The 13,282-nt window shown below is 34.2% G+C and overlaps 1 long non-coding RNA gene across 7 annotated transcripts in view; it reads left to right on the forward strand.

Annotated features, from left to right (window-relative positions):
• Positions 1 to 13,282, forward strand: part of LOC101717883 (uncharacterized) — a 105,744-nt gene that overhangs the window by 63,885 nt on the left and 28,577 nt on the right. For all 7 annotated transcript variants that reach the window (XR_015449013.1, XR_015449014.1, XR_002397306.2 and 4 more), the window contains one exon: positions 13,142 to 13,239. This is a non-coding gene — a long non-coding RNA (uncharacterized LOC101717883). The remainder of the gene's footprint in view (positions 1 to 13,141; positions 13,240 to 13,282) is intronic.

A 13,282-nucleotide genomic window follows, 5' to 3' on the forward strand; every position in this document is an offset into this window, starting at 1 on the left:
TAAATACTTGAATAAGAGTTAAGCTATGAAATTATAAAGGGTCAGAAATTCAATTCAGCCAGCTAAGATAAATGAAAATATTTTGAAAACACATTATGGATATATTTTTTAAACTTTAAAAAGTAAATACATAAATCTAAAGTGGGTTGCAAATTTTGAAGCAAAAATCAGACAAATAACCCATTATATGTATCAGATATTTTAATTAAAGTAAAATTTGAAGTGCATTCATGCCAGAATTAATACTGCCAAACCCTGCTGTATGTCATGTTAGAAAATTAGAAGCATAATATTTAAATCAGGAATAAATAAGTATAAGAAATAAGCCTAAGATTTACCTCATTTTTTCTTCAAATAAAAATTTGAGGAATAGCTCCACAGATTCATATTAACTTTTAGTACCACCTTAAAGAAAGGCTCAGGCACACTAAAAATTTAAAGGACAGTTCTCCAAAAAAAAACCTATCAAAACAATATTTCCAAGTATCAGACACGAAATGACCATTATCTGTTTACAAAACGTCTAAACATTATGAAATTAGACAGACAAAATAAAAAAAGAAAATAAATAAAACATCAACTTCTACAAATTTAGCTTTTCAGAACTTCTTTTATAATTCTGTAATATTTGAAAACTTTTTCAGAATGACATCTTTAAATATTTTAAGCCCTTAAGTGAAGACTTTTGTAAAGCCTGTGGCAACATACTAATTGCTGTCACTAAATGCTAAACTCATGATATTGTTAAAAATTATTTAACAATAAACACCTAAATGAATTACAGCAAAACTGGATAATTCTAGGATAACTAAACTTTGGAAATATAACTAAATTCTGAAAAACTAAAATTTAATTATTAACAAGTATAATTTGACTATTGTCTTATAGTTCAGAAAAAAACATTTATGTGTAAATGTTTTTAAAGAATCCTGTATATTACAAACATGCAAGAAATTTTATCACATGTTTACATGAACCTTTTTTATCTTTTATGACTGTTACATTTGTTCTTTTGCTGTTAATTTGGGACATCTGAACCAAAGAATTCACAATATTTGAAATACTTTGAAGAGAATCATATATTATAGTCCTAGATATAACCACAGAACAAGCAGAATAACTAAAACTAAAACTACATAAGGCCTTAAAAGATAGCTACAGTATTTATTGCTTAAATATTCATTTATAGAAACTTTTTTAAAAAGCAAATTATATAAAGATTATGCTATCCCTCTAAGTTATGTTGTTTAAGTTATTGCCAGCTAGAAATATTTTGTTGAGGGCAAATTGATCAATATAGAAATTCCTTGTAAATTCAGGCTTTTCTATCTATTTGGCCATCTGGGTCTCAAGTTCATAAAAATAATAAGAAAACCAAAGCAACAACAAATTTTGCTTAACATTTAACATATGATACTGTTGAAAAATAATGTGTTTACTTATTTTCTCTCACAAGGAATTATTGGGTAATTCTTAATTTTAAGATGAGGTATTTCTAATTGCCAAATATATTTAGTTAGGAATAAAATTATTATAAGAAGTTAAAACTCTATTGTATTTTTAAAAATAGCTTAAATCTTGATATTTGATTATATACTGCTATTTCATATATTAAAAGGATGAAGATGTTTCATTAGTTATTTTATTCCATGAAGTTTCATTTCCATGAAAAGCAAACTAAGAAGACAATGATTGCTTATTTTTTTTCTTTAATTTTTAATTTTTTTAATTGAATTTTTAAAATTCAGCATTTGTAAAAATTGAAAAGTATAGATTCTGCATAGAAATACTATCTTAAAACATTTGTTAAAAACTAAAGACAATCTTAACAAATAAAATTTTAGAAATTATTTTACTTAGGCCCTTTTTAGATTTATAAAGCAGTATAACAAAATTTTACTTTCAATTCCAACCATTTAAGTAATTTGGTATTTTATTGCTCAGATTTTGTACCTTCATATTTACTTCAATTTGCTTATAAATTCTAAACATAGAGTCCAAATTCTAGAATTTGACACATTTTCATTTGTTGGTTTTGAAAATTAAAAAAAAAAAGCATTTTTAGTTTTACATACAGAATTCTAGATTTAACACATACTCATCTGTTGGTTTTGAAAATTCATAAAAAATAAAGCATTTCTGTTTTACATTCATAAAAATAAATGAACTAGTGAAAACAGAAACTATATTGCACAGTAAATTTTTGCTGCATTTTATTTTTTTACAATTGCTGAATCAATAGTTTCATGTAAAAGAATATTTTTATTTCATCAAAAAAATCATAATATCTTAAGTATGTTTTGAAGGAAAACAATAATATTCTTTACAAACTTCATTTTGCTAATTCTTAGACTTAAATGAAGCAATTGCAGCCAGTTACAATTTTGATGCAAAATATAACTCCATGCATAGCTCGTAATATCTTAATAAAATAAATAGAAATAAATATATCTTATGAGGTTAAAAAAAGGAGAGATACTACACAGAAAATAAGAACTTTTATAGGAAGAATCAAAGCAAAGGAAATTTTAATACAGTTTTAGAACCCTCAAATCCTTCAAATCTAGCTAAATAGATGCATTTACTTTATTAATTGATTAATCTCAGTTTGTGAAAGTTAAGGAGGGACAGCTTTAGAATGTGCTAGTAGGTTGTCTGACTCAGCTCTGTCTGATGTTTATAAACGTCCAATTCTTAGGCATCACTCAGGCAGCATTTTAAAATCTTTATCCAGACATCTGGTATTATAAAGGCACAACAACTGATTGTACAGTGATAATATAGAGCTTTATCGACAGTGACAAAAATATTAGGGATAACTCTTACTCTCTCCTGAATTTGTTTTCTAAATATTAAAATGATTTGCCCTTAGATTAAAAAAAAAGATGAACTACATTTAGGAAAAAATATGTTTCTGAGTTAAAATAATAGTGACAAGATTTAACAAAAAAGTTTATAATGACACTTTATTAAAACTAAAATGACATTTTACTGTTTTATTACTGTTTACTATTATACATTACCAGATACATTAAAACATTTTTTAGGGCTGGGGATTTAGCTCAGTGGTTTTGCTACCTGCTGCACAAGCACAAGGACCCAAGTTTGATCCCCGGCACCAAAAAAAAAAAAAAATTTTTTTTTAAATAATGATTTGCTAACATAATTTTAAATTAATTTTTAAGTATTTCATAGTATTGAAGAAATCTATATTTTGGTCTCTTAAAATAGTTGCTAATATCAATGAAGATGTAACAATTAAATTGTATTTATTTTTAAAGTAAATTTTCAGATATTCCAAATGATACTGTTTGGATTTTGATTGAAGAATTCTGATATATACTAATCTTTAACATCTTGGTGATAAGTAAATCTTTAAAAAGTTTTGATTTTGTACAATGTTATAAAAAATTTTATCTGTGTTAAAATAATATTATTAGAAAAAATCTAAATACACTGACAAAATTTTCTCTTTGCTACTTTTAATATAAATAATAATATTTTAAAACTCTCAATACTGGTCCTTAAGTTTTTTACATTAAGACATCATTTTTAACCAAATGCCTATAAGAAGAAACACAAGATTATATCTTAAAATATTTTACAACGTGCCAAATAAAATAAATACTACAACATAATGATTTTTTAGATTACTAAAGAAATTGGGTCCTATCTCAATGAAGCTTTCTTCCTTCTAAAGAAAAATTTTTTTTTAATTTTTTTGTCAGCTTCCAGTGTCTTTTTGATAGTAATACCCCATTTTGCTGAAGAACTTTCTATTTGTAACCTACCCCAAATAAAAGATTTAATTTAAGCATTCTCAGTGATATTATTATTGGTACTTGCTTGTCAACTATGGACTATAACTCTCTTGCTGTCCAAATGTTACCCAAAAAACCCCAAAACACTAAACAGTCTGGTCTTGATTGCTTTCCTGTCATTACTGACTATAATTTTTAAAAGCATTTTTAATTCTCAAGATTTGTCAGGCATTCAGACAAGAATGTGCTCACAACTTACAGTCAAAAATAAATCAGCTACCCAAAAAGATAGTGAGCAAATATAAATGTTAAAAATAGACAAGAAGACCACTATACTCCCCACCAATTTTTTCAAGCTATTTAAAAACATTGTGTCCTAGCATAGATTTGGCCAAATAACAGCAAGTCTACCTAGCTGTGTTAACTTTCCAAACCTTTTTTCTAAAACCTGCATCATAGCCATGGCTAAAGAAGTGAGAAATGAATGAATACATGGAAACATAATCATATATACACTTGATTCGATATGTTTATTCTACTTGTGGATCTAATAAATGTTATGCCATGGGTAAAGCTATCCCAAACATCTCTTTTAAAAGCTCAGAAATATCAAAACATTCCATTGTATACCCTAAATATATAAAATTAACATTAACCTATTATACGTTAACTAAAAAAATTTTTTTAAAGGTCAGAGGTTCATCTAAGTAATTTTCAAACAGCCCTTGCTGCTTGCACCATCACTGGTGCTGAGTCAAAGATTGCTGACTAGATGATACAGGGATTTAAGAATATTCCTCATCCTCACTGATACTTCATATCAATCTTGTAGCTACATTTTACCCAGTTTCTGAGTCCATGTCTGTAATTGATATAAAGTAGTTATTTGGCCAAACATGATCCCACTCCTACCAGTTTTTTGGTCGTTTTGTGGTTTTTTTCCATGTTACTGGATTTGGAAGTTTACTTACCCGAAGTGGTTATATCTGAAATTACATCTCTTTCCTTTCTGTCTGCAGAGCATGGAAAGGACTAGTTAACTACCAATTCTGACAAAACCTATGTGCAGTAGCTAGGTCCCCTTTGCACTGAGCCAATTAGACAGACTTCTTGAAAAAAAAAAATAGAATACTTTTTATTATGTTACAATTTCCCAAATTATCAGGGTTGCTGAACCTAATGGGCTCCTGAAGATTTGGTATTCAAGTTGTTACTACTTGTGGTAGTCTTTTTTTTTTTTTTTTTTTTTGGTACCGGAGATCGAACTCGGGACCTTGCGCTTGCGAGGCAGGCGCTGGAACCACTGAGCTAAATCCCCGGCCCAACCTGTGGTATTCTTATTCATGACAGAAGTAACATGGATTTATTATCTCAGAATGTACTTTTGGAAAGCTACTGTTATATTTTTGTTTACCCTTCGTACTTGTTGAATTTTCTCTGTTCCTAAGCTTTAAATGTATTGAGTAACTCTAACCAACACAAATGCTAGTGATTGTAGTTAAAATCGGTCAGTGGTAGGTTGTTCAAATTTTTGTCGGTTCCCCTCATGGAGCTGATAGAGCCCCCTGATGAAGTCCTCGCCTCAGCCTGAGGACATAGTTCTTAGCCACAGGCTCAATGGGCTTTTGCACTAATTTCATTTGGTGAATCACTAGTTACTGCTACTTCTCTACTATATTGAATGATCATTATCAAATAGGGAAGTCCGTAGGACTGGACTCCCAGTCATAGCAAAAACTGATGCTAAATCCAGAAGGGCATTTATAAATCAGTGTTTGTTTTTCTCCCTTCTCGTTAACTGTCAAGTGGGAAGGATGCAGCAGTGGGATTATGTTTTTTCAAGGTTAACTGCTTATATTTAGTGTGATCTCCAAATAACGTGTATGTTTTTGTTTTATTTGTTTATTGGGACACTAAAGAAAAATCATGATATTTAATGTACACATGGAGACAATGAGTCCGTTCACAGAATTGACCGAGACTCTCTGGTGAGGCCCTGCTCAGGTACTGAGTGGCTGTTGTTTTCAGACACCAGATGGGTGAACATTGGATTCAATGTCTGGGCACCTGACTTTGATTCTGGTCTAGCAATGACTCTTGGTATAAACTTTTATATGAATTTCTTTGTCTGGGAAATGGAGCTAATGCTCTATCTGCTCCAGAGAATTTTGTTATGGCATAAAATGAGGTGACATTTGGGTAAACTTTTGGGGGAGGTGAAATTCCAGTTCATAGGATATCGAATTGGTGGGGTAGGCAAATGTCCTGGATCTTCAGCCTGTTGGTTGTATGATTTGGGGCAAATGACTTCCTTTCTCTGGATCTCAGTCTTCTTATCTACAAAATATGAGAATTGGACTAGATGATTTCTAAGTCCTCTTGTAACTTTAACAACCTGTGTTTTGGGATGATGAGTTTTAGGGCAGGTATCTGCCCCTGGGAAGACAGAGATATACCAAGCCACATTGGAAGTAGGAATTTGTAGGATGCCCTTTTATATTCTCTGTGCTCAGGTTAATGCCCTACATTTCTCTTTGCTATTTTGTTTTATTTTTATTTTTTGAGATAGGTTCTCACTATGGAGTCCAGGCTGGCCTGGAACCCACAGTGTAGCCTATACTGGCCTCAAATTTGTGGTGATCCTCCTGCTTCAGCCTCCTGAGTGCTAGGATTACAGGTGTACATCATCACATCTGGATTTGTTTGCTTCTTACGCCTCTGACTTTTTAGGGATATTGTCCTTGAAGGTACTGCAGAACATGACAAGCTCAGAACATGACAAGTGCCCCCAGGTATCTCTGAGAGCTACTTTAATCTAACAGCCAACACTGAAGTATCTTGCCATGGATTATACTGTGAGAGAAGGTTGGATATTTGGTTATTTCAACTGCTGTTTTTCTACAAAGCTCATCATCTTTGAAAAACTAAACTGAGCAGCAAATGGTTAAGAGGAGAGGCAAATTGCATGAAAGAATGAAAAGGATAAAGATTCAAGATGATTGAGTTTTTACTGCCTCAATTAATATGTAACCTTCATTGCAGCCTTGGCCTTAAAATGGAATCTTAATAATCTAATTGGATTTCTTTTCTTTTAAAAAATATAATTTCGGGGCCAGGGATTTAGCTCAGTGGTTTTGCCACCTGCTTTGCAAGTGCAAGGACCCGAGTTCAATCCCTGGTACAAAAAAAAAAAAAAAATATATATATATATATAAATATATATATATATATATATATATATATATAATTTCATCTTTCAAAAATTGGGGCTCTTGCTTTCTTGCGCACAGGACTCAGACCCACAAAAAAAAGCAATGGTGCATAGTTTGGCCAGGAAAAAATCTCTAAGATGCTTTGAATAATTGGGCATAAAGTAAGGGATCTCAGATTCTCTTTGTAAGTATTTAACAAGAGAGCTCAAAGTTGTTAGTCAAAGATCTTCCAGACATTTCTCCCCAAACTCCCTAAAGACATTTTTTAAGTTGTTCAGAGTATGATCCATTCAAATAGGTTCCTTTTGACCCATCAGTAAAAGGAGACTGTGAGAGCTAATGCTGAGAGACAGCAAGGACCCATATCTGGAGGCAGAATAACAGGGGAAAAGATGGTGGGCTTTGTATTCCTCACATTTACCCTCTTATTTTTCCCTTCATTTCTTTTATTGTAAGAATTATTCTCTATTAACTCCTTTGCTCCTCTGGCCTAAAGATTTTCTGCAGCTGTATGTTGCAGTGGGCTATGGATTCTCATAGAAAGTAACCACCCTATTGGTCTTACACTGAGACCTAACTCTGAGGAACTGGTCATTTTTTCTGAGCTGTGGTTTGGATTATGTCCTGGGTAGCCTGTTTCCCACTGCCTGTATTCTTCTCTTTTCCCTCTCATCTCTCTTCTTGGGACCACACTGAGTTGGAGAGGAGCGTGTGTGTGTGTGTGTGTGTGTGTGTGTGTGCGCGCGCGTAAGGGAGCAGGAAATGGTTAAGGGGAATGGGCAAATCACCTGAGTCATTTCCTTCTGAAAAGTTGTCAGAAAGCACAATTTGTCATCTTTCAGTTTTGATAGTTATTCTCTGTCATGACCCTGATTACTATTTAGTAGTTTCCTCTTTTCAGGTTTTTCTTTTCTATTTAAGAAGCTAAACACCTCAGTAATCCATGTGGCTTTGGAAAGTCAGTTTACCTTTTTTGTCTTTGTCCATAGAGTAAATGAATTGAGTCTGAGGTCTCTGAGGGTCCCTTCCAACTTTAAGATTAATATTTCTAGTGCCATGCATATAGAGGTAATCAATAAGTATTTATTAACTGAGTAAGTGATGCTCCTGATACTCTGTTTTATGAACAGTAGAATACCTGTAAAACTACATTTTAAAAGGCACTTTAAAAAATCCATTTCCTGTGAGGCACTTACAGTTTTCTATAGTGTGTGTGTATGGGGTTGGCTCAGGGGGTTGTTTCTTCCCATTGGGAGGGTGGTAGAAAGGTACTGGAAGGCGCACTGCAGTCTGTCTGTACATCTGCTCTTATGCTGGGTGGCTGTATAATGAATGTCATTGGTCAGGACTGGATTTCCTGGTTTTTATCTCTTCATAGATCCTTTATGACACTTATGGCTCTTCTTTATTCCTTGCTTATTTGCCATATTTCTGGGCTTAAAGGCTTTATTTGGAACAGTGGTAAGGAGAAATGGCCAACAACTAGCTTGTTTATTTATTGATTTCTCTGGAAAGTTCTTGGTGACTAAAGAATACTGAGGATTTTGGATTCTACTGTTCTTTGACTCCATTTGGGGGCTGTTCACTTTGAATTGACATATTATTTTTAGATAAATTATCATATGTAGAAATGTAAACATTTCTACACATTTCTGTGCATGCACATTTGAGTATGTTGGTAAGCCTTTCAGAACAAGGTTTGTAAGGAAGTTGCACATATATGTGAGAGTCCATGGACATTCTCACTTAATTCTGATATTATCAGCATAAATGTTCCCTACTTCATATTTTTATTTTAATTCCCTTGTTTAAAATGGAAAAGAAAACAGAAAAGCATAATATGATATTTTGGTTTTAATGAAAAGAACTATCTATCTTTCCCCAGACAGTTTTACTTCAGTGGAAAAAAAAATAAAATGTGTGTTTCCTGAACTAGTTCAGTCATATGTAAATCAATATAATTGCAATTTAAAACAACAACACACCACACATTTTTAACATGGGCTTGTGGATTCTGAGGTGAGGAGAACGACAGAAGGTAGAGGTTGAGAAAGAAAGTTGCTGAGCTGCCCCCAGTAGTATTCTCACTCTAAGTGGCTTGGGAAGGACAGCCCTTGACACAACTTCAAGGGGCAGAGATGGCAAAGCCTTAACTGACTTCCCCTGTCCACATCAGTTTTTGAGAGACTCATATATAGGAACCCTCAGGATTTTTTAAAAGGAAATGAGAGAGAGAGAGAGAGAGAGAGAGAGAGAGAGAGAGAGAGAGAGAGAGAGTCTGCAGATGGAACTGAAGAGAAAAGATAAACTTAAGTTATCTATTTTCTCCATTCTTCTAATTTTTTTCCTACAAAAGGACAAGAAATATTTTACTCTGGCCTCTGGCTGAGAATGGCTTAAAATTTGTGTCAAGTTACTCTCTAGTCCTCCCCTACCCTGAATCCCAACAATCCACTCATTTTACCCCCATGAGCTATTAAAATTCTACTTTTATTGAATTAACTATATAATTAAAATTAAAATGGATTTTCCCTCTGAGCCTCAGTGAATTTGACTTTGTAGAATATTACCACATTTACGTCGTCTATGGTTGGGTTACATGACCTGTATGGAACCATTAGGCAAAACAACCCCATTTTAAACCAAGTGACTACATTTAGGTTTTGTGGTCTCCTTTTCCTACTCTCTTTGCTTTCCACAGCACACTGATTATTGAAGGGAAATACCTATGTGAGATTCCATGCCATGTTTTATCCCATTCTCAGCAATATTTGGTTGAAAGTGGCATCTCCAACAGGCATAAGAGCAAGGTCGGATGGTGTATAGTGGTCTAGCAGAAAACTAGTTCAGAGCAGCTCTGCGAGAACACTGATTCCTCAACAGAATTGGCTGGAATTAGCCACTTTAAGGGTGACTTTGACTTAAAAACACACAGGTACTGCAACTGATGACAGAATAGAGACAGATATTATCAGGTAAATTAGATTCCAAGTGGAAAAATCAGAATAGGTCCTGGGTATTAGAGAATTATGTTTAATTTTGTAGTTATGATGATGCCATTGTGACTATGTAGGAAAATGTCCTTATTGTTTAGATTCATAGTTATAAAAACATGAAGTAGGCTGGGCTTATTTGATTTTAATCTTTTTTTGAAAATGTGTTTCTTTAAAACACTTCTTTTAGGGCTGGGGATTTACCTCAGTAGTTTCGCTGCCTGCTGTGCAAGTGCAAGGACCCGAGTTCGATCCCCGGTATCAAAAAAACAAAACAAAACACTTTTTTTTTTTGAATAGTTTTTATTGCAGAGCTATGTACAATGTAAGTAATGCTATAATTTATTTATTTATTTATTTATTTATTGGTATCAGGGATCGAACTTGGGTCCTTCCGCTTGGGAGGCAGGCGGCAATGCTATACTTTTTGACATGTAAATGTTGCATTTGTTTATTGCAAATTATATGCTTATTTACTGCCATGAATACACAGAAAGAAAACATACCTTCAATATTTAAAGTGTTATTTCTATGTAATATTCTGGGATGCAGAGCCCAGCTTCAATTGTGTTGATTTTAGGCCCTTTGTGTCCATGCTGTACACAGATGCCTGCCCCAACCTGCTATATTGGGGTGGGGTATAGCTCAGTGACACAATGTAAGCTACTCATCCAGAAAGCCCTGTTTCCATGCTTAATACCAAAAGAAAAAAAACAAAGTCTCTGTATAACTCTTGCAAGCCTACCTTTGTTTGGGAAGGAGTCATATCTTTCTGAACACCTATTTATGTTCTAGTTAAATATAAAATGGGCTTATTTCGAATTAGTAGGCCTCTGGTGAGAAACTGGTTTCACCAAGTCAAAATCACAATTGGAAAAGACTTTAAACCCATTCTGAACATGGAAATGATTTTAGTAGGTATGAGGCCTTTGTTAAGCTTGCTCTAACCAAACTGGTGATCTACTGGTAGCAAAGCTGGGATAAGTGTTAGGACAGAGAGAGCTAGCCAATCCAGAGTCCTTGTGTCCTTCAAATTTACCTTTTGGCAAGAGAAGGAGAATAGTTCAATAGATAAAGTCCTGGACTAGAAAATATAATACAGGGAGCCCAACATAGCTACTTGGGAGGCTGAGCCAGAAAGATGATAAGTTTGAGTCCAGCTTGGGCAACTTAGTGAGACCCTGTTTCAAAATAAAAAGGGCTGGGGCCGGGGATTTAGCTCAGCAGTTTTGCTGCCTGCTTTACAAGTGCAAGGTCCCGAGATGGATCCCAGTACCAAAACACAAAACAAACAAACTAAAAAGGGCTGGGCGGGGGATTTAGCTCAGTGGAGACATGCCTGACTCCTGACTCGAAAGCACAAGGTCCTCGGTTTGATCCCTGGTACTAAAAAATAAACAAATAAATAAATAGGGTTCAGGTTGTAGCTTAGTAATGGAGTACAAGCCCTGGATTCAATCACCAGTAGTGCAAAATAAAAGACATGGGATATTTTATAATCTTAAAATTTAATTGTGTCTCTAAAGTTACCACTACATTAATAAATGGTAATTTTTTAAAGAAAGGTACATTACTTCTAGTTCTCATTCCTAGTTTTTTTTTTTGCCATCTATCAACCTCAATTTTTTCATGTGCAAGTTGAGAGACGCAATACGTAATAATTGTTGACACTTCTTTTTAACTTTTTACTCTGTGCTTGGCACTGTCATGAATGACTTATAATACATTTATTTAATCTTCACGATAACTGTATGTATATTCTTATTATGGCTAATTCATCAGTTAGGAGACTAGATATTCTGAAGTAATCATGTGCTATATAATCAGGGAATTCTGGAGATGAGAATTGTGAGTCTCATTTAATCTGGGAGGCAGTGCATGTAGCGATTAATGATCCCAGCTCTGTCCTCAAAGTGTGTGGTGTTTCAGACTGGATCCTTTGGTCATGCGAACACACCTTGGGTAAATGGCTTACTTTCTGTTTACCTCAATCTCCTTGTCCGTCCAATAGAGATGATAACAGAATCTGCATTATAAGGTTGTTAGGCCCAATGTGCAGTGCTTAAACCTTGTCTGTCGGCTAGGACAATCTCAGTAAATGTGACAGTTAATAAGGAAATATGAGTGTGAGTAGTGACTAGATAAGCCATCATTATTGTTTTTCTTAGAAGAAGTTTTTTTACGGAAGAATTAAAAGATCCTCAGTTGGGTCTGAAAAAGGTGCTAGTGGTAGTGATGGTCTTCATGGAAAGAATGAAGTTAGCATCATCAGTGAAACCAGGTAATTGCTGGGAAAAAAGAAATGAATTAGATTGAAGAAATAGAGACAAGAGGGGACCCTTAGTCCAGAAAAATGGACGTTAAATTATTATTCAGGAAAATGTTCACAGGAATAGTATCCATGGACTACATAGGACCATGTACTTTTTAGGATGTCCTTTAAAGCTGTGAAATTTAAATAATGTGTAAGAGGAAAAGTGACATGTAAATACCATCATGGATGCAGTGGGCTTATAGTTAGATGCCTCACATTTCACAAGCCAATGAGGAATAATTCATAAAATGGACCCATAGCCTTCTCTGCACTTGAAGGCCCTCTGGTAAAGCTCCAGTAGATCTGGTTCTGTGGCATTAGTCAGAAGGCAGATTTTCAGTGAAGCCTCTGCTAAATCATCAGTGTTTGGGAGGGGGAAGGAAAACAGAGACAGCAGTAACACATATAGAAATGAGGTCCAAATGTGGGTGCTCACATGGAAATATTCCAGTTTCTGTGGATCATCATGGTCACATATAGAATGCTGGAGCTAAATGGGACCTTGGAGATTGTCAGGTGCAACCCCCTCATTTTACATTTTACATTTCTGTGAGGATAGAGCTCGGTGAAATTGGCCAGGATTGCAGTATGGTGAAATCATGGAAGCTCACGGGGTGTTTACAGAGGATGTTAAGTAAGGATGAGGGGAAAGCAGAGATTCCTTTGATTTTACAGTGATGCCCAGATGGGAAAAGTAGAGTAGGGAAGGTAGTGAAATTTCCCAAATTAATTTAAAAAGGGGTGGAAAGAAGGAGGGAGGAAGGGAAAAGAAAGAATCTAATTTTATGCTGCACAGTCTTAGATTGGATTTGTAGTTTATGTTTAAAAGTTGATGATAAGGAAAATTCTCATTATATCTAGGAACATGGTTTCTTGAAATGGAAAGAGTTGGGGGAGAATTTGGCAGCATTGATGGTTCCAGCAAATGAGGACTCCATTTGCAGCTGGTGTTAATCCAGGTAAGCAGTTTATGTTAACCTGTTACTGTTTAGGATGAATACA

This window comes from Heterocephalus glaber, unplaced genomic scaffold, assembly GCF_053883595.1.
Source record: "Heterocephalus glaber isolate CG9 unplaced genomic scaffold, H.glaber_assembly_v1.0 deba00000594, whole genome shotgun sequence".
NCBI lineage: Eukaryota > Metazoa > Chordata > Mammalia > Rodentia > Bathyergidae > Heterocephalus > Heterocephalus glaber.